Below are 23,008 nucleotides of genomic sequence, written 5' to 3'. Positions count from 1 at the left end.
CTTTAGGTGTCCTCCTCTCAGTTAGCCTTTCTCTCTACATATTTAGTTGGTCTGCATCTCAAGCCTACCCCTATTTTTAGACAAAAGACGCTACCCAAATTATATGTTCTTTACAGTCAGAGGTCTGATTTAAAAGAAAGATATTGAGATTTAGGAAAAGTGAATTTGCTGCTGAATAGCAGCAAGAGGAATTGATGCTTTGGGCCTCTAAGGGAAAGTTACTATACATCGAGTGGAAGTAAAAAAGGAACAGTTCCATGCACAAATTGTGTAGTGCAGACTATAAGTTTGAGAGTTTCCATCCAAACACGATCGAAGGAGTAGGCTAGCGTCTGGCAGCAAGAGCAACACACTCTTTTTCCACAAGGAAGAAGTTATGGAGTGATTTGCTTGTCATCCAAAACCAACTTCATTGGGCAGGAAATGAGTGTGTGTATGAATGTGTGTCGACTGTTGAGTTAGGCTACTTTGCTTGCAGAATACACACACAGAACTCATTCTCTGAGATTAACAAGTGTGATACTGGCGGAGGTAATGTTGGGTGAAACGTGGCAGTTCACAAAGCAGCACTTGACACATGCAGCTGCTACGGAGGTGAGGCACATACCATTTGGACAGAACTCTCGTGATAAATGCCTTGGCTCAAAATGAGCTCCGGAATCTTCATTGACTCAGCTCCAAAGTCTTATTTCATAATTTCACAGCTGGCCACTGTGGATCATTCGATTCATCAATAAAAACTTACATTCATGCCTCACTTATTCTTGGCAGAGAGGGAGGAATTCAGGGGCACGGAGTCATAAGTCTGCAGTAAATGTTCAAACATCAGAATATACAAAGATAGCAGGGTGAGGTGGTTCATCCAAGCCCTAGAAGCTTTTGACTGTTGAAATTAATGGATTAGAGCTAGTTGAGAGCTCTATCACTGGCTGTAATAATCACTCAATCACAACTGACTCATTCTAAGGCCTTGTCTACACGTAGCCTGGCTTTTTACAAATTGAATATTTCAGCCTCTCAGTGTAGATTTTTTTTTTTCCATCCACACTGCGTCTTTTTTTTTTTTAATGCATCCGCACCAAACCGTAAAAGTGCTTTTTTTTACTGCATGTCAAGGAGAGACACCCCCAACCCCGACCCATTTGACCGGACAGCAGAATGTCATCTCTGCGGGCCAACCATGCACACCACTTGGCTGGTGTCACTGAAGTTAAGACTTTTACCATTTTTAAACTAAGAAAGACTAAGAGTCAGCATGACAAAATAAGATAAAAACTAAGAATAATAGGGGATAAAATAAAAACATATAGGATAAAAATGAATAGTAATGAAAAGCAATAGGTAAAATGCCTGTGTGGGCTTTCCCCAGCAACTCACACATTCCAAAAACATCCATGTCAGGTTAATGGAAAACTCTTAATTGTCCCTAGATGTGACAGTGAGTGTGAATGGTTTGTCTGTGTGCCCTGCGATTGGCTGGCAACCAGTTCAGGCTGTACACTGCCTACTGGCCGAAGAAGGCAAAAGCACCTCAGATAATTCTACTCACCCTCAGCGAGGGTGAGGTCTGTTTGGGGACTATCCCCCCCGGGGCTAGTTAAAATGGTATAACCCAAGAGGCAAGGTGCGGCTTGCCATTGTTACTGTGAGTTGCGTTTCATGCTATTAAAGCATCAGTCAAATGCCATAATGACTTGTGCCATTAATAACGCAAACAAGGTCTAGCTTGTTTCGGCAATCGGCATCGTGTCGCCAGACGCACTTCCTTAGGATACACTGTGCGGGCTTTTGCTGCGTCAACGCCCCCTGCACTGAGTCAACGCCCCCTGGACTAAGTGCCGCAGGTTGGACTGTGCCAAGCAGCCGTGCAGTCTAAACTGCACCGGTGCAGTTCGCGTGTCAATTAGCAGCCTGGACTGTGTCAACGCAGCCGATGTGTCAATTAGCAGCCTGGACTGTGTCAACGCAGGCAATGTGTCAATTAGCAGCCTGGACTCTGTCAACGCAGCCGATGTGTCAATTAACAGCCTGGACTGTGTCAACGCAGCCGATGCAGTCTAAACTGCGTCGGTGCAGTTCATGTGTCAATCGCGTGACGTAATGAAGCGGCACATATGCACTGACACGTGGTTTGCTCTGTGAGCCCGCCGCATGCATCAACGCATCTGTGCCGCTGGACCCATCACTACTTGCCATACAAAGAGATATGTATGAAGGTGCACCAAGAGAGCTCCAGCGTTTAAGTAACACTTGTTGGGCATGTCGATTTATAGCTCTACATAACATCATGGATCAACTGCCTGCCCTGAAGCGACTCCTGCAAGAAATTGCCACAGAACGTCATGGTGAAAGATCTGTTGAGGCTCGAGGTCTGCTAGCACAGATAAATTTGGAATTCACAGTACATCTTGTTGTGCTTCGTAGTGTTTGGAGAAACAAAACTTCTCTCTGATATGCTGCAGTCTTCAATACTTGACATTTCAAAAGCTGTAGATTTAGTTGAAGCATTAGTTAAGACATTGAGTGATTTCAAGCAAGAGTCGTTTTTTGATGATGTGTGGGATGAAGTGTTGAATGTTTTTGGGCAGTGTGATCCAACACCACCAGCTGAAAAACGACCAAAAACACTCAGTTCAAAACTCAGCCAGCACTTTGTACTTACCACTCTTGGGCGGAGAGAGCCAGAAAGAGATAAGGACAGGTTTCGTACAAACCTTTTCTACCCAGTCATTGATCTTATGCTCAGTGAGCTTGAAAGACGATTTTCAAGTAAAAACTGTGAAATCATGAATAGCATTCCAGCTCTAAATCCCCAAAAAGATACATTCCTCAAAGAGAAGGATCTTTATTCATTTGCAGAACTGTATGATTCAAATATTGATGACCTGGGGCATGAACTACTTCAGTTCAAAAGAATTTTGGAAAGAAAAATCCAGGCTGGGATGCAGAGACCCTCGAGTACAGTGCAGCTCGTACAGTTCATTGAACCATACAAAGACGTTTTTTTTAGCTCTACAGACTCTGTAAAATCGCTGTTGCAATCCCAGTGAGCACTGCTGCTTGCGAACGGAGTTTTTCAACATTAAAGCTGATGAAAATATATGTCAGGTCCACCATGAATGAGGATAGACTAAGTAATCGTGGGGTACTGAGCATTGAGTCTAGGAGGGCAAAAGCACTAAATCTTGACTCATTTGTTGATCGTTTTGCCAAAAATCATAAAAATCGCAGAATATGGTTATTGTAAGGGTAGGGAAGCTTAAGAATGCGATTATTATACTGTTTTTCCCCTTCTCATCGCTTTAATGTTATGACTGCAATGTTTTCAAAGTTTGATTGAATAAAAAGTCAAATAAGTCTTTTTTTCCCTGGGTTGAATGTGCCCCCCTATCAAAACCCCTGGCCTGGCCCCCTCAGTGAAACTGATCTCGAACCGCCCCTGTGTTGAGGCAGAAGATCTCTTAAGTTTCGTAAAAAAGAATTATCGAGAAATATAAACAGATACATTTCTGTGATGTCACGTGAATACCGAGTGCGGAGTTGGAAGCACACGTGTACGTTTGTCTAGAGGCGGTACAAAAAATAAATAAATAAATAAAGAGGCAGCATGGAAACAGTGTCCGCTACAGAGACAAGTGCGGATCATCCCCGGAGCACAGAACAGTGTGACCGACTAACGATGACGGACTTGAGATGGATGGTCCTAAAATACGTTCATTTCTGGTTACGATTGTCCACAGCTAGACGCAGATCTCCGCGAGATATCCACCGATCAGGCAAGTGTGCATGACAGTGCAAACCACTGGAAAAAAACTCCCGTTTGCAAAATACCGCTCGACGTGTAATGCCTCTGCCTGCAGACAGGTGAGAAGGGAAAGAGTAAAAAGTGAAGAAAATCTAAAAAAAATCAAGCGTTTGTGCACAGCCATAGCAATGTTTCTCTTTCACCTCCCCCTCCTTATTTTCCATCTGAGTAACAAGGTCCTCTGGCGGTATGCCTGAGACCACCAACGGGTTTCCATTAGGGTGTCTGGTTTTCTGTCATGCTGTTTATCAGTCTGTCTGCCTGACTACAGATCCACACTATCTTTTTCTTATCTTCCACTCGGTTTCAACCAGTCATGTTTGGTTGGCTGACAGCATCTCAATATAAATCCAAGTAAAGGAAAGAGGACACCCACACAAGATGGGCCAGACTAGACTCAGGAAAAAGAACTGCAGGTAGAACAGTTACAGTGTACTGTATGCACTCCATCATATGGGCATACAGTTCTTAATTTCAGTTCTATTTAGTGAACTATTTAGTGAAAATGTTTGATTGAATCCTAATTATCATGTTGACAGAACCAACACTACAATTGAGAATAGTTTTGTTTGTAGGAGAAAAAGACAACCAGCTAAAAAGCTGCCTAACATTCACCTTTTTGAAACAAGAAAATAAAATTGAAGTGCGCTTTACAATGTATTTAATTCAAAGTTTTAACATCAGCAGATGAAAAGGAAAACACGAAATCGCAATAAAATGAAAACTAAATTTCAGTCTAAAAGTTTACACTCCATTTTTCAGGCAAAATGTGTTTGGTACAGGTATTAAAAATTAATAGCACCTTGGAACCAGCCACGTGGCGCCAGTGCATATGACACACACGTCTGACTTGGTGGAAAAGTAAGGAATAGGAAAAATTGCCACCCGTCTGGAGTCAGCTATGGAGCCTCTATTAAGCTTTGATTGATAGGTGAAAGGGCAACTTGAAAAGCAACTCAAATGGAAACACTTTGGACATTCCATATTTCGCACATGATTACACTTAAAAGAGTGAGAATTCAGTTTCTGAAACCAAGAGAACAGTATGGGTGATACAACCATCTAAAAGGAGGGAACAAAAATGCAAGCATACAAGCCATGTAGCCTCTGGACTTCACCGAACACTGGTATATTTTGCCGCAGCAAAAAATGCAGTTTTGATTACTTTAACGATTCAGAATCTTGTGTTGTTGTTCTTTTACCATGCCCATTTGCCTGCATTCTGAAGCGAGATTAAACCAGAAACGATGCTAGAAAAACAGTGGCTATTTTGGTTATTGTTGCTTTTAGAGTAAAGAAAATAAGTCAACCACAGAGTGCAAATATTTCTGTACACATGCAAAACAAGGTCAATAATAGTGTTTTTCAACAATCAAAATTGTCATTCTTTTTGGAAGAAATGATCCAACCATTGTTTTGTTTTGTTTTTAATATTGCTTGCACTCATCAGAGTGTGAGCTGGAGCCTATCCCAGCGGATATCAGTTGAGAGACCAGGCATGCCCTAAACTAGTCAGCAGCCAATCATATGGCACACATCGTTTACACTCAGATTCACAACTGTCAATTTAGAGTAAATCTAACATGTTTTTCGAATGTAAAAGGAACCCAGTATACCTGGAGAAAACACAAACAAGTGCATACAAGTATGTACACTGCCAGTGTTAAAACAGAATGTCGGCATTAACACCGTTCAGTCATGAATTAGCTAAGATGTTAAAATGACACTGTTAAAATGGGCTGTCACCCGTTGGATATGATTGATTTGTGACTGATTGGTGTTTACCTACAATTGAAACCATGCCCATACGTAATCATTGGAATTCTGTCACGTCCCGGGGTTGCCAGCAGGGGGCGGGCTTTCTGCCCGCCGTTTACACACCTGTCACCCATTAGGGAGTAATTGCTCAGTCTTTATTTGGACGCTCTGGCAGTCTACTCACTGCCGGAGAATTCCACGCCGTGCCAAAATTTCTCTCGCCCAATTCCTACTTGCATTTATTCATCGCCTGTTAGCCTTGTGGCTGTTTTTACGCGTCGTTGTTCCTCTTGCGAGTGAAACTTATATTCATTGTTCTAATCTGACCCTCCTTGCCATCTTTTTCCGCAAGCGTTTTCAGTTGTCCTTTTATTTTATCCCTGGTCCCTATTTTGACCAGCGCTTTTTGTTATTCTCCCTGTCGGGTTATTTTCTGTTCGTTATTAAAGACTCCTTTTGTTATCTGACAAAATCTCTTTTTGTGTCTGCTATTTCGGGGATCCACTCCCTTATTTTGTTGTGCACGGAGCGATCATTCTATCGCTTCAGGCACAACGTGACAAATTCATTGGTTATAGCCAAAACAATTTTCTTTCTTCTCGTCCTCCTTGCTTGCACGACTGAACCAGGAGTGGGGAATGGCAAAGTGTTGTTTCAAGATGATTATACATGAATATGTATATGTATATGATCATATAAAGTATCAACATGCCAGCTGAAGGAAGTGAAAAATTGCAGCATTGCGTTCATAAAAATATTTCAAATAAAACGACTGGGAATGGTACTCAGGAGAGAGCGGCTCAGTATGTAAGAATTTAGGATACAGTAGTACCTTGAACAATAAGTGTCCCAACTTGGATTCCAATTATGAGCTGTCACTAAGGTTATTTTTTTTGCTTTGTTTTATGATCAAAACTCTTCCTTATAAGCAACCTTCGGTAGATTTCACTGCTCGAGTCAAATAAAAAGACAATCACAAATGCAATTTCTTTCATTTATTGAATTAGTGAAACACATAAATACATAATGACGACACTGGCAAAGAGAATGGATTGGATACTAACACAAACTTACTACGTGACTTCAATTCTGATGTCACTTATGGGCCATGCCCCATAAAGGACATGGCCACACAAGGACACGACACACAAATGCAGTGGGGCCCTAGCAGACTCATGGTTCGGCACTCGCAAATTCATATCAACGATTGTGTACTGAAATGTTGCTAATATACTTAGTATATAATTCCCCAGACGTCTTCTGATTTCTCTCCAGACATGGTGCTATTTGTATATATAGGTTGACTCTGTCAGCTGTCATCAATTACACCATCATCTCAAGGAAACTTAGGTGTTAGTGTTATTCCACCCATCTATCCATTCATCTACCAGCCATTGTCTGAAATGCTTATTCTCACAAGGATTGCATTCGTGCTGGAGTAAACAGTAGTTGGGGTACACCCTGAATTGTTTGCCAGCCAATCGCAGGGCACACAGAGACAAACAACCATTCGCGCTCACAATCACACCTTGGGACAATTTGGAGTGTCTAATCAACCTGCTCTGCACATTTTTGGTATGGGGGAGGAAACCGGACTACCCAAAGAAAACCCTTTTTCAAACCCTGTGCCGCGACACACTGTACGTATGCCTGTGCGGTCGATCGCCTGGAAGAGTAATCATGCAGTACTCTTCCATACCGGGAGGGAGCAGCAGCAGCTAGGAAATTGCGTTATGCTTCGAGACAAGCGAAGTTACCGATGCGAGGCAATACAATGAAAGGTATTCATTTAGATTTACGTTTAGTGGAGATACAACGGCACCAATGTTCCCCTTAAGCTATGAAACTGGTCCCACACTCTCAGCGCACCAGAAAACATATTCAACACAGTGAACACACTGCAAATGAATCAGATGAATATTTTTTTTTCTGTATCAATTTGCTGTGTAATTCAGTGAGTGACAGGTGGTGTCCAACCAATCACATGATACATTGCAATGACGCTATGCAGCCAATCACGGCATTGACAGTACTTGTGCATGTTCTCTGCTCCATAAAAGTAGCAGTGCAGCGGCGATAAGTGACGCTAATGCTAATCTTTTATCATGGTGAAACGTGATACCCTCGACTCCCCAAACCGAAATAAGAATGAACTGCAGTTAAGTTGGAATGACTGTTGGAGTATGCGCAAATAAAAGAACAAGCAGTGAAACTGGGTGAGATATTTTCTTTTTCGAGTGTGAAAGGTCTGCTCTGCAAAACATGCAGCAAAGCTTAAGCTGTAAGCACATTTTCCGATGAAAAAATATGGACTAAATGGAAACAGGCAGAAAACTCATTTGAATGCTGTTGGAATTATACAAAGACTCAAGATGGGAAAAGGGTACAATATTGCAGGAGAGCAATGGGAAAGCGACTGGGAGAAAAGGAACCAGCTGTCACACAGAAAAAAAAAATTAAAGTTCTAATTGACTATATTTTACTTGCCATTAAAACGAATTCACCAAATATTGCATTGCTATTGATTTGATTCCTCTTCAATGGGTTATAATATTGCGTTCATTTTCAATGTAACCCCCCTCCCCCACCCCCCCAAAAAAACGCTTAGAGTAACAATATCACACTTAATTGTTAAAATAACAGTTTTAACAATTACACATTTTCAGGTAGTGGTGTGCCATGGGATTTTTTTCGATGAAAGAAATGCAACTTGGCACAAAAAAAGGTTGAAAAACACTCACTTAAAAGATGGTTGGCTAAGTTTACTTCATGCTTCATGCTTGTCCCCAACAGTTATACATGCTGTGGTCCAACCCTTGATCAAGAAACCTGGTCTTGATCCAGATGTGCTGTCAAGTTACAGGCCCATTTCAAAACTGCCTTTCATTTCCAAAATTCTGGAAAAAGTGGTGCACATGCAGTTGAAACTTTTCTTGGATGAACATAACATCTTGGAGGTCTTCCAGTCAGGTTTCAAGACAATGCATAGCACGGAGTCAGCCCTGTTCCGCGTTTCTAATGACATCCTCCTGGCAAATGACTCTGGAGACCACGTGTGTCTAGTCTTATTGGACTTAACTGCAGCATTTGATACAGTGGATCACAGTATTCTGCTGACTCGTTTGCAGCACTTTGTGGGCATTGGCGGTAGTGCTCTTGAGTGGTTTAGGTCCTATCTAGCTGATAGGACCTTTTGTGTCAGCCTTGGCTGCTCTGAGTCACGCACTGCTCCCCTGTCATGTGGTGTTCCACAGGGCTCAATTCTGGGGCCTCTGCTATTCTCGCTGTATCTTCTCCCATTGGGTTCCATCTTAAGGAAACATGGTATTCCCTTCCACTGCTATGCAGATGACTGCCAGATCTATGTCCCACTGAGCAAGAAAGACGCCTTCTCATTAAGGCCACTCTTATCCTGTCTGGAAGAAATCAAAACCTGGATGTCACAAAATTTCTTGAAATTCAACGAAAAGAAGACAGGAGTGATATTGTTTGGTCCCAGTGGCCCTTGTGCATTCCATCCTGTAGAATTGGGCCCCCTGTCTCCTTATTTGAAATCAACGGTCTCAAACTTGGGCCTTAAACTGGACAGTGATTTCAAACTCGCTCGGCAAATTGGTGCCGTTGTTAAATCCAGCTTCTTTCACCTTAGACAGCTGGCCAAAATAAAACCTTTCCGCTCACATGAACACTTTGAGACAATAATCCATGCCTTTGTCACATCCCGGCTCGATTACTGTAATGCCCTATACTTTGGAGTCAGCCAGCCCTCCATTAAGCGCCTTCAGCTGGTCCAGAATGCCGCTGCTCGCCTCTTGACTGGTACTCATAAGAGGGAGCATATAACTCCTACTCTGGCATCCGTTCATTGGCTCCTCATTCATTTTAGAGTTATTTTCAAGATCCTCTTTGTTTTCAAATCTCTAAATAATCTCGCGCCACCTTACCTCTCTGAGCTCATCCGCCCCTACACACCTCTCGCAATGAGGTGATTGCGAGATCTCGCATTACTTTGCGATATCTCGCAATCTTTCATTGCGAGATCTCGCATTACTTTGCGAGATCTCGCATTACTTTGCGATACCTCGCAAAGTTTTTTTTTCCTTCCATGTCCCCTTAGGGGCTCCGTAACTTGCAGCTCACTGTGACCGCGCAAGGAAAAACGATATATGGATGACTCTTTTGGACATTTCATTTTGACACTCAGTGAGAGTGGTCTGTGTACGCTACAATACACTCAGCAGTTTTGAGGCTGTGACTGCCACGTTGTTTCAATTGTATTTTTTTTCTGTCCTACGGAGATGGATATTTCATATAAGACACTCAGTGAGTAGTCTGTTTGTGTTTACACTACAGCAACAGCTGTGAGTCTCAGGTGCCAAATTGTTTACATTTTCTTTGCACAAAACCCAATTGTGAAAGGGCTTAAATAAGTTGTTTTACACGTTCTACTGTTTATAAGGAATAAAGTGGTATACTTTTTGTAATACCATACTGAATTCCATCGTTTTTTAAACTTTTTTTCATTGCGTATTTGCATCATGTTTAATTGCACATCACATCAAATTGCACTGTATCGTATCGGATCGCATTGATTTGAACTAAATGTGTATCGCGTCGTATCACATCGTGACGACGGTGAAACGTATCGCATCGTGTCGCCAGAAAATTCCATGTATCGTTTAAGTATTGCATTGCTGGTAGTGCATCGAGATGTGTATCGAATCGTCCTCAGTGTTGAGATTCACTTCCCTAATACACACACACACACACAATATATGTACAGTTCAATATCAGGCTTTAAAAGTTTGAGACAAAGTGATTCCATGAACACCCTTTTTAATAATTAAGCAATGCTGAAGCAAAATAGCTTGCAGAGGGTGCCAATGAACTTGCAACACACTTGAAAGATGTCTGCGCGAGCAAAATGAGGCAAGTACAGTAAGTTGTTTTCAAAGAACACGATGAGGAATTGGAAACATGTTATTTGTGCTACATCAAGAGCACATTGTGAGTATGGCACAAAGGTAACCACCATTTATCTTCCAAAATGTTATCCTGTATCCTGTTCTCGTTTTTAATCCTTTATCTTCAAGTATGAAATCCAGTATAGAACATCGACTGCAACTAGTTTGAGGGATGGGTTTAAAAAGTAATACTTGTCATTCTGTTTTATTGATGTAATTCTACAGTGATGTTGTCACGATAATGTATGTGATGCTATGATGCCGTATTAGGAAATTATGTATGTTTTGACACTGACATATCTTCTAAGCCGTCTGGCAAACAGCTGAAGCGCCAGAAGAACGTAATGATCCTCCAGCAGATGGTATACCTCCTGGATATGCTCAAAGACGGACAAAGTGGTCCAGTGGTACATCCAGTGTAGGGCCTTGTCCTCCCATGATTGTCCCTCTTGCAGCGCCTCATCCTCTGTTCCCCATTGTCTGAGACATTTTCTGAGTACGTCATCCATTGCAGCCTTTTCCTTGATGTATTCATGGAGCTTGGATGTTTCATCCTGGACAGTGGCTCTCACACTCACTAGTCCCCGGCCTCCTTCCTTTCGACTTGCGTACAGTCTCAGGGTGCTGGATTTGGGATCGAACCCTCCATGCATGGTTAGGAGCTTTCGGGTCTTAACGTCCGTAGTCTGAATCTCTTCCTTTGGCCACCTTATTATTCCTGCAGGGTATCTGATCACTGGCAGGGCATAGCTGTTTATTGCCCGGGTCTTATTCTTGCCATTGAGCTGGCTTCTTAGGACTTGCCTCACTCGCTGGAGGTATTTGGCCATAGCCGCTTTCCTTGTTGCCAGTTCGAGGTTGCCATTGGCTTGTGGTATACCGAGGTACTTGTAGCTGTCCTCAATGTCTGCTATTGTTCCTTCAGGGAGTGAGACCCCTTCAGTGCGGACTACCTTTCCTCTCTTAGTCACCATCCGACTACATTTCTCAAGCCCGAATGACATCCCGATGTCGCTGCTGTAGATCCTGGCTGTGTGGATCAGGGAGTCTATATCCCTTTCGCTCTTAGCATACAGCTTTATGTCATCCATGTAGAGGAGGTGACTGATCGTAGCTCCATTTCTGAGGCGGTATCCATAGCCTGTCTTGGTGATTACTTGGCTTAGGGTGTTCAGTCCTATGCAGAACAGCAGTGGGGAGAGTGCATCACCTTGGTTTATTCTACATTTGATGGACACTTGGGTAAGTGGCTTGCCATTGGCTTCAAGTGTGGTTTTCCACATCCTCATCGAGTTCGCAACGAAGGCTCTTAGGGTCCCGTTCACCTTATACAACTGCAAGCATTCAGTGATCCATGTATGTGGCATTGAGTCATAGGCTTTTTTGTAATCAATCCAGGCTGTGCACAGGTTGGTACGTCGGGACCTGCAGTCTTGTGCGACTGTTCTGTCAACCAGGAGCTGATGTTTGGCTCCTCTGGTATCTCTACCAATGCCCTTCTGTGCTTCGCTCATGTATTGATCCACGTTCCCACTAATCTTAGCAGCAATGATGCCTGACATGAGCTTCCATGTTGTGGAGAGACAGGTTATTGGCTGATAGTTGGATGGGACTGCACCCTTTGAATGATCCTTCATGATCAGGATCGTTCGCCCTTCGGTTAGCCATCCTGGGTGAGTCCCATCCCTCAGCAGCTGGTTCATTTGTGCTGCTAGGCGCTCATGGAGTGCTGTGAGTTTCTTTAGCCAGCAGGTGTGGACCATGTCCGGGCCTGGTGCTGTCCAGTTCTTCATATCTGAGACTCTTTCCTGTATGTCTGCCACTGTTATGGTAACTGGGTTCTGTTCAGGGAGGTTGCTGTGCTCCTCTCTCAGGGTCACCAGCCATTGTGCACTGCTGTCATGTGCAACCTCCTTCTCCCATATGCCTTTCCAGTAGCTTTCAGTTTCCAGTCTTGGTGGGTCAGCTCTGTTGTTAGGACCCTGCCACTGAGCGTACACTTTCGCAGGTTGTGTTGCGAACAGCCTGTTTATTCATCTGGCCTCATTTTCTTTTCGTATACCGCTTTAGGCGGCTGGACAAGGCTTGGAGCCTTTGTTTGGCAGTTTCGAGTGCTTCAGTTATGGTCATCTGGATGTACCTCTCGGGTATCGGCCTTTTCATCACACCTCTCTGGGCCTCTGTCAATTGAAACACATCTTTCCGAGATGCCTTGATCTTAGCCTCCAACCGTCTTTTCCATGGTGGGTGGTATATTAAAATATTTTGTGATGTTTTCTTTAATCAATGTATTGCTTCTCAGTGAAAAAAACTGCTTTGAGATGATTGCATGACTTGGTGACTTGCTTGCCTAAGCAATTTCAGAGATGGACTCTGGAGCCTGCCCTGACGACTTCATAGTCTGCTTTGTTTGAATTGTCAAAACTTGATTGAGATCAATGCCACTTGATTAAACAATAAACAGTGTGGCATAGGGAGGGATGAGAATGGCCACTCACCTCTCCCGATGCACACACTTTAGAGGATAAAAGGAGGGGAGCGATGCTCCTCAGCAGAGTCCGCTGTGGGTCAAAGTACGAGACACCCAGCTCGTATTGAAGCTCACTCTGCTGAGGGTGTTGGCTCTCCACCCTACTGGCACACGGTAAGAGTTCTTTAGCTTCATACAACTTGTTTGAACTGTGTTATCATTTCTGTGTGGGACCAATAAAGTGCCTATTGTTGGTAGCCAGAAGTGTCTTGTCGTTATTTCTGAGTGCCTATCTCCGACGATCCTTTATAAAACTTGATATTCATTCAAATTGAGTATCAGAAGTGTTTCAAAACATTTTTGGCGTTGTCGGAAGGATCACTGGAGAATACATTCAGAAATGGCTTGTTTTGCTAGAAAAACTGTGAAAGGAGAGGAAGTGTCTCCTAAGGAGGATTGCGTTTCCGGATGGGAAAGCAATGAGTTTAGGGAAATAGGGAAACTCCTTAGACGGTACGGGGGACGCCCCAAGCCGTGGATGGGAGCATTTCCTTCGGCTTCTCCACCGCTGATTAAGGATATACTCAGCCAGGTGGAGATAAAAGAGAAAGCCCCGCTGAAGGGGATTCGTGAGATGTTGTGGATTTGTGCTGAAGCTTGGAAAGAAAGATCAAAGGCTTTGGATAAAGAATGTGCTTCAGAGTTATTAAAAGATAAAAAGATAACTGAATTAGAGGAAAAAATTAAAACGCTTGAATCAGACAGAGAAAAAGCGCAAGGAATGTTAGAAAAATCAGTTTCTTACATTTCTCAATTGGTACGAGAAAAAGGTAACAAAAAACCACGCCAAGCTCACCCGAAACAGGTCCGCTCTTTTACCATGGAGTTGCCCGAGAGTTAGGAACCAGAAGGGTGGAGCGGAGACTTGTGGGGAGATGGCGATGGAGAAATGACATACGGCTGCGAGATGAAACCTCAGCAGTTGTATCCAAATTTGAACCATGTAAAAATACAACCCATCACCCGCAGGCGGGAAGAGAAACGGGTTGTTCCTCCTATATTTCAGGAAGAAAGAGATGCAAATGGTGTGGTGATAGTGGATGGGGAAGGAAACCCCATTATGCGAGCAACTCCGCAGCCACAGCCCCCACCACAAATAACAGTAACAATGGAGGATTTTTCACAAGAAGAAATTGCTCATTTGACAACAAAATATAGACAAAAACTGGGAGAACCTACTGACGCCTGGATAAGGCGAATGTTTGAAGAAGGAGCAGATTCTGTAGAGCTTGATGCAGGGGACTATTTGCGCTTCGGTGGCCTTAACAATGACTCGCGCTTGAACACTGAATATCGAGCATTGGGCCGAGAATTGCGAGATGTAGACCGAATGACACTGTTTACCCTGTATGCAATGGCTGCGCAGGCGGTGTATCCCACTTGGCATGACTGGCCTGAGGTCAAAGGCCAATGGTCAACTATGCGTGATGCGATACATCGTATGGGAAGATTGTGCACTCGCGAAGCCATCTCACGGGCAGGCCATGCTTTTATTGATGACTCACCCATACCAAAAGTGGTGCGAGATGCTATGATTAGAGACGCCCCTTCTCATTATAGATCAGCAGTACTTACCATCTTGCTAGGAGCAGCTGAGAACAGTTTCAGTGATGTTAAAACGCGCCTAATGGAATTGGCGACTTTGGGAGACTGGGGAGACGCAACGCGCACTCCCCGACCTGAATCAAAGAATTATAGGTCAGAAAAAGAGGAGAAAAAGGCAAGCTCAAAGTCATCTGAAGGGGGAGGGAACCGACGGGAAATGTGGAGGGCACTGATAGCAGCGGGAGTCCCGGCAGACGAAATTGACGGGCTACCCACTAGTGCCCTAGCCGCGAAATGTAAACAACGCGGATTGAAAGTCAGTTGTTTGAGTATGGGAACCAACAAAAATGAAAGAAAATCAGACATTGCACAACTAGCGATTCTCTTAAAAGAAATGGTATCGCCGGGAGTGCAGCCAACAGCCCCTCCCCTTGACAGAGAGGAAGAGGATGAGGAAGAAAGTACAGACTCAGATGAAGACATGCTGGTTGACGTAAGAGGCCCCAGCTATGTCGCAGCAGTAAAGAAAGGGCGGGCAAAGCCCAAAAGCAAGGGAAAGAATAAGGACAGGAAATCACGAACTTTTGATCTCCTCAGCTAGGATGAAGGCCAAACTCAGTCAACCAGCCAGAGTCAAATCGTCCACCGTTGGTCAGTAGGGGATATCCGACCCCACGTCCAACTTGAAATTTATTGGAACAATTCGGTACAAAAAGTAATGGCACTGGTTGACACAGGAGCGGAGGCCTCATTGATTTATGGAAACCCTGACAAAATGAAGGGTGAAATAATTCCTTTAAGGGGATTGGGAGGACAAGTGGTGAAAGGAAAAGCAGTTGTCCTCCCATTAAAAATCGGAAAGATGCCGATACAAAAATTTGAGGTCGTTGTGACACCTATCCCAGAGTGGATAGTTGGAATGAACATTCTGGCTGGAATGACTTTGCATTTGAAAATGGGAAAATTCCAATTCGGAACAGTAACAGAAACTGAAATACGAACGATTTTGGTAGGAAAGGTAAAAATGGCACCATTTCCCATACCTGAAGCCACAGAAACAGTCTCCCTTAAACAATATCGAATTCCGGGGGGACAAGAAGAGATCACTGCTACCATCAAAGAATATTTGGAAGCAGGTGTGCTGAAGCCGGTGACCACAAAGTGGAACAACCCCTTGTGGCCGGTAAGGAAATCAGACAATACATGGGGAATGACCGTTGATTACCGACGATTGAACAAAATGACACCAGCCTTGACTTCTGCTGTACCAGATGCTGTCAGCATAATCGAAAGGGTGCAGCATCACAGTGGAACTTGGTATGGAGTGATTGATTTGGCTAACGCCTTCTTCACCATACCGATTCCTGAGAACAGAATGGAGCAGTTTGCTTTCACGTGGGAAGGGAGACAGTATACTTTTACTCGTCTACCTCAGGGGTATTTGCACAGTCCGACCATATGCCACAGGATTGTGGCTGAACACTTGGCGGAACTGCCGGTACCCAGACACTTGTTGGTGTCACATTACATCGATGATATCATGGTGCAAGGAAACTCAGAGCAGGAAGTGAAAGAGTGGTTAAACAAAATTGTGGAACACATGAAAGATCACGGGTGGGAAATTAACCCGGCAAAAATTCAAGGACCCGCCCAAACTGTCAAATTTTTGGGCGTAATCTGGAATAAAGGTGAAAGAGAAATCACCGAAAAAGCTAAAGAAAAAGTAGCGAACTTCCCAGTCCCACATAACAAAAAGGATGCCCAAAAATACATCGGCTTGTTTGGATTTTGGAGACACCACATTCCTCATTTGGGACAAATCCTCCAGCCTTTGTACAAATGCACTCGAAAGAAAGAAAATTTTGAGTGGGGACCTGAACAACAGGCATCCTTCGAATTAGCTAAAGAGGCCATTCAACAGGCCGTCTCTTTAGGGAAAATGCAATCGGGCCCTGTAGAATTACAGGTGTCAGCCCTGAATGACTATGCTAACTGGAGTCTGTGGCAAATGCAGAACAGAACCAGAAAACCTTTGGGATTCTGGTCCAGGAAATTAACAGACGCCGGAGTGAGATACACTCCCTTTGAAAAACAACTGCTTGCCTGTTATTGGGCCTTGGTGGAGACTGAGGCACAGACGGTCGGACATGAAGTAATGATGAGGACTCACATTCCTTTATTGACATGGGTAATGAGCAATCCTACCACTCATAGGATAGGAACAGCACAGGAAGCTAGCGTCATTAAATGGAAATGGTACATTTCAGAGCGAGTGAAACCAGGGTTGAAAGGTGTGTCAATGCTACACGAACAGGTTGCGGAAGTCCCGGAACAGGATGAAGTTCCTTTTGAGGTGAAACCTCTGGAGGAATCGCCGGTGAAAGCCGGAAGGAGGTGGGATGAGTTGACAGATGACGAAAAACAAAATGTTTGGTTTACTGACGGCTCTTGTCAGTATCATGCCGGAAAACGGAAATGGAAAGCAGGAGCATTCAATCCCCATGTGGGACAATCCATAGAAGAAATGGGAGAGGGAAAAAGCAGTCAGTGGGCAGAATTGAAAGCTGTACACATGGTAATAATGCAGAGTGGACCCATGGGAGTCCACCTGTATTCTGATTCATGGTCAGTGGTTCAGGGATTGTTGACTTGGATGCCTACATGGCATGCTACCAATTGGATGATACATAAAAAGGAGGTGTGGGGGAAAGACCTCTGGGCACAGATTTGGGAGAAAGCAAAAGAAATTCCCATTACTGTATCACATGTCGATGCACACACCAACAGAACAGACGCGGAAGCATTGTACAATCAAGCAGCTGACACACTGGTAAAAATCATGACAAACAAAAGAGAATCAAGTCCGGGCCTTGCAAGGTGGGCACACTATAAGGCCGGACATTGGGGAATTCAGGGAACCATTCAATGGGCGCGTGATCGTGGAATTGATTTAAAATTAGACGACGTGAAAACAGCAATCATGGATTGCGAGGAATGCCAGCATCAAAAACGAGGTGTTCCACAACATATGCAGGGACAACTGCATAGAGGAAAGAGTTCAGGACAAATTTGGCAAATCAATTTCATTGGACCAATGCCACTTTCCCGGGGATGTCGATATGCCTGCACTGCAGTGGATACGTTCTCTGGAGTGCTGGTGGTACACCCCTGCAAACTGGCTAATCAGAAAGGTACTCTCAAATGTCTAAATTTGATCAAAGGATACTATGGAACACCTCTCCAAATTCAATCAGACAATGGAACACATTTCACTGGGAATGTGGTGAAAGAATGGACAAAAGAAAATCATGTGGAATGGATTTACCATATTCCATACCATCCACAAGCAGCCGGATTGATTGAAAGAATGAACGGCTTGCTGAAAGAAACGCTTCGGAAAAACGCTTCAGATCGAACTTTGAATAAATGGAGGGACTATTTGGAATTGTCCGTGGGACAATTGAACAACCGACCTGTGGGGTCAGGGGTGACTCCTTTGATTCGAATGATTTCAAATCAAGAACCTGTAATGGTCACAGAAAGTATTAAAATGTGGAAAATTGACCCAGAGGCTGAAATTCCCGTCAGAGCCACGCCTGGCTCTGCCGGACTTGACTTGCGAACTTTGGCACCTGTAACACTCCTCCCTCATGGAATTCAAATTGTTAAAACAGGGTTGGGTCTGCAGTGCCCGAAAGGCACGTACGGTCACATCCTTCCTCGGAGTGGCCTGTCACTGAAAGGCCTGACCGTCCAGGCAGGAGTGATAGATGCAGACTATCAAGGAGAACTGGGAGTAGTGTGCAAACTACTCTCAGACCAACCCTTGGTCTTGGAAAAAGGAGCTAAAATAGCACAATTGGTCATCAAACCATGCAATATGACTTCAGTACAGGAAATTCCCAGACCTGTACTTCAAACCAGTCGAGGTGATGGAGGGTTTGGATCAACAGACAAACCAGGAGCCAAAGTTTGGGTAAAACAACCGAACGGACCTCCCAGGGCTGCGGAAATTATAGCCCAGGGAACTGACGCAACGGTCAGCATTCTATACCAAGGAGAAGAAAAGTGGGTAAATGTACCCATAAACAAATGCTATATGCGAGAGAACTAATCATGTTTTTTCTTGTTGTTTAGCGTTTAACCGAATTTGTTACAGCTTGGAGAATTGATGCCTTGGTGGGAGATGCTGATCGGGGGACCTGCTAAAACCGGACGAGACAATGGACCTCATTGGGCGCCGCGACACTGGAGGTGTCGTCTGCTGGGTCATCTGCCTCCTTGCCGTTGGTGCTATGGTCCAGCCCTCCTGGGGGATGACCGAGGGTCAAACCTGCAGGAGGGGACCTGAACGATATACATCCCTTTCGGCGAACATGGTAAACATCACCTGTAATCAGCCGATAGTGATGTGCGACCCCGACATCCTTGAAGTGATCAAGGGAAGCGTGGTGACAGTCACCGCTCTGGACACGTCATGTAAACTGAATGCCACGGTGTTCTTTCATGATGGGGACTGGTACTACGATGAAAAAGCCGAATGCGACCCTAATCATCAGGGATCAAACTGGACAATAGTGGCGGATGAAGACTTCATCATCGGAGACAGCGAACCTATTGGGCACAATACCCGTGGGTATCCGGTGAAAGTGATTCCTCGAAAGCTACCGCCGACCATAACTTTGACACACTTGTCCCCCATTTTGGATACCTGCACACACCTTGCACAGGCAACAATCGAAACGAGAGTCTTTTGGACAATCCACTTTCCCCCGATTCCGAAGTGTGGACGAAAGAAAAGAGCGTGGTATGACACCTTGTTAGGGGGAACGGGGACTGTATTGGGATTTGCAAACGCGGCTGATAACGAAGTGATTAGAACAATGTTGTCTAACACCGGGGAACACTCTGCTAGAGCATTACATCAAGTGGGGGTTTGGCTTCCCACTTCCTTGGTGGGGCAAAGAGAAAACGCGGAATTATGGAAAACAGTGTTTAATTGGGAAATCAAACTATGGGGAGAGGCACAAAACGTGCTGCAGAATTTGACTAAACAAAGCAGTTGGACGGTATGCAGCATTCAAACCCTACATGCTGCGGCACAAAAAGAATCTTTTTTGAGAGTGGTAACTTCAGGGAATTTTCGAGAGTGGCGTAAGATCTGGAATATAACTGATTCCCTGTGGCTTAAATTACATCCGGAATACACCAAATGTGACCGAACTAAGTGTACAGGGTATTGGACCCAGTATAAAGTGGCCACGATGAAAACGGTGTGTAAATACCAAGTTTTACCCGTCATAACACGGGATAGCTACTGGTTTCTCCATATGGATGGAGACTGGTTTGAACCAAAAACGAACATGACCTTTAAATCAAATTTGTGCGACATGACAGATCAAGGGATGGCTTGTAGACTGCAACATGCGTATTCGAACCCGTGTTTAACCGACTCAGAGGCCGTACTTTGCGACTGGACAAGGGAGCCAATCAGAGAGATGATGTGGCAGGTTGGACCGCACACTCTCTGTGTGGCTACAACTCGAAATAACTCGCAGGTACCTTCGGTTCCTTTTGTAGGATGCCTTGGTAATGTACACATATGGCACTGGGGTAACATGACGTATCGTTTGACCAATTACACAGAGTCCCGTAGATTAACTACGGTGCAGTGGGAAGTGCTTCACTCCCCTTGGAAAGTGTCTCTGGAACGTTTCAAATGCGCATTGGAAAGTTCTACGGACATACAAAACCTCATTAAGTCACATACGTCTAACATCTCCAGTCTCATGGTGTCGACCATGGTGGTAAAGGGGAAAGTAGTGCATGCTGCTAAAATGGTACAGCAGGCTTCGGCTAATCATTGGTGGGATATTTTTACGGGAATGTCTTCAACCGCGCGTACTGTTTTTGTGCCGCCCTTGATCATTGCGCTAATTGCTATATGCGTGCTAACACTGTGTAATGTAGGATCTTGTTTTTATGTACGAAGAATTCGGAAAGAACTTAATCGGAAAATAAAACAAGTATCATATTATTGAATGAAAATGAAAATCACAATGTTATTGGAGGAGTGAAGTGCTAAGAATGACTTGGCCCGAAGAACTAATTGATTGTTTTTATAAATTGATTAAGGTAAACACCAAGAGTGGAATGGTATATTAAAATATTTTGTGATGTTTTCTTTAATCAATGTATTGCTTCTCAGTGAAAAAAACTGCTTTGAGATGATTGCATGACTTGGTGACTTGCTTGCCTAAGCAATTTCAGAGATGGACTCTGGAGCCTGCCCTGACGACTTCATAGTCTGCTTTGTTTGAATTGTCAAAACTTGATTGAGATCAATGCCACTTGATTAAACAATAAACAGTGTGGCATAGGGAGGGATGAGAATGGCCACTCACCTCTCCCGATGCACACACTTTAGAGGATAAAAGGAGGGGAGCGATGCTCCTCAGCAGAGTCCGCTGTGGGTCAAAGTACGAGACGCCCAGCTCGTATTGAAGCTCACTCTGCTGAGGGTGTTGGCTCTCCACCCTACTGGCACACGGTAAGAGTTCTTTAGCTTCATACAACTTGTTTGAACTGTGTTATCATTTCTGTGTGGGACCAATAAAGTGCCTATTGTTGGTAGCCAGAAGTGTCTTGTCGTTATTTCTGAGTGCCTATCTCCGACGATCCTTTATAAAACTTGATATTCATTCAAATTGAGTATCAGAAGTGTTTCAAAACAGTGGGTATGTCATGGCTCCCATGGCTGTTATAGCCAGGCATCTCAAGGATCACTGATGCTGAAGCGTATATCAGCTCATTGGTTTCCGTGATCGTTACGGTAGCCTCCAACCGTCTTACGGTAGGGATCGCCCTCAGTGCTGTATTCACACTTTCCATGAGACTTTCAGGTGGTACTTCACATAGCCGTTGTAATCGGTTTCTAGGTTGCCCAGCTTTCATTCTCGCCATGATCTTTTTATGGGAAGAGGAAAAGTAATCCTTTTATCAAACACATTCTGTCGTGAAATGCTGTTGGAATTTTATTTTTAAGACTCTTATGAACACGTTAAAGTGTTGTTTGAGTTGTTTTAAGTGTATTTGAGCCTACTATTCAAGCGTTTAAAAAATGTAGTGGAATTTCAAACATTTCTTTTGGAGTAGTCCAATTACTTCACATAGTTTGGGGAATTTCAAAATAAATGTGATTAGACAACATTTTTTCTTTCTGGTAGTCAGGAGGATAAAAAATGAGTTAAATCAACTTTAGGTTTCTCTTTTTTATGCCATCTGGCCATCACTTAAACAAGGTTGGTTGAGGCTGAGTATGATGGCCAACTCCGGGATTGCTAATCTACCAACAGTATATTTATCCTGCCTGTACTCATCAGCCCCCCCCCTCCCCTGATGTGTGCATGAACACCAATCTTGTCATTGTCATTTTGTGAAAATACACACAAAGAGAGCGCATGCAAAGGGGACGGATGAGTGGAGTGTGGACAGATGGATAGTTGGATCTGAATATGAGTTGGCTGTTGAGTGGGCTTAAGTATGTCTATGAGTGTTTATGCATGTGCCTCTGCCCGAGGGGAGCGTGGGCATATGCGTTGCCAAGAGCGTGACAGTGTATGACTGGAGAAACGATCAAGGTTTTGTGGCCTTCCAGCCCAAGTACTCTCCATTCATTTTAAAAGCTTAGATACTTGACGAGCAAAGGCTCCTGTTGGACCTAAGCCAATTTTCAAAAATGGTTCCAAATGTGGGCAGCCCGGTGAGCCAGTGGTTAGGGCGTCAACCTCTCAGTGCAGAGGTTCAATTCCAGCTCCGGCCTCCCTGTGTGGAGTTTGCATGTTCTCCCTGGGCCTGTGTGGGTTTTCTACGGGTACTCCGCTTTCCTCCCACATACCCAAAACATGCATGGCAGGCTGTTTAACACTCTAAGTTGTCCGTAGGTGTGAGTGTGAGCGCGGATGGTCGTTCTTCTTTGTGTGCCCTGCGATTGGCTGGCAACTGGTTCAGGGTGTCCCCACCTACTGCCTGAAGATGGCTGGGATAGGCTCCAGCACCCCCCGCGACCCTTGTAAGATAAGTGGATCGAAAAATGATGAATAAATGAATGGTTCAAAATGTCCACATTGGATACTAATCACAGGCTGGGTGACTTTCAGCCATACATAAATACCCAATTTGTTTGTTCGAGTTAACATTAAATATATTCTGGTAAACTTTCTGTACTGTGTTATTATGACACAAAATCTGTGAAATAATAAAGACCCGACGTTTTCTTTTAATATCTCCTCATTTATCGAAGGGTGGAACAAACACTTTTATGTTTGTACTTTTACCTACTTCAATAATTAAGTTGCCTCAATTAAGTTGAAGTCATGCCTTTGCCTCTCCCCTTTTTCTCTTCAT

The 23,008-nt window shown here is 44.0% G+C and overlaps 1 protein-coding gene across 5 annotated transcripts in view; it reads right to left on the bottom strand.

The window, feature by feature from the left end:
* LOC127612980 (potassium voltage-gated channel subfamily KQT member 5-like) overlaps nt 1–23,008 on the bottom strand; it is a 192,063-nt gene that overhangs the window by 98,702 nt on the left and 70,353 nt on the right. The window lies entirely within an intron of this gene.

Source organism: Hippocampus zosterae, chromosome 13 (assembly GCF_025434085.1).
Source record: "Hippocampus zosterae strain Florida chromosome 13, ASM2543408v3, whole genome shotgun sequence".
In the NCBI taxonomy this organism is placed as follows: Eukaryota; Metazoa; Chordata; class Actinopteri; order Syngnathiformes; family Syngnathidae; genus Hippocampus; species Hippocampus zosterae.
The sequence above is the reverse complement of the archived record's forward strand: the minus strand, read 5'-3'. Positions and strand labels throughout refer to the sequence as shown.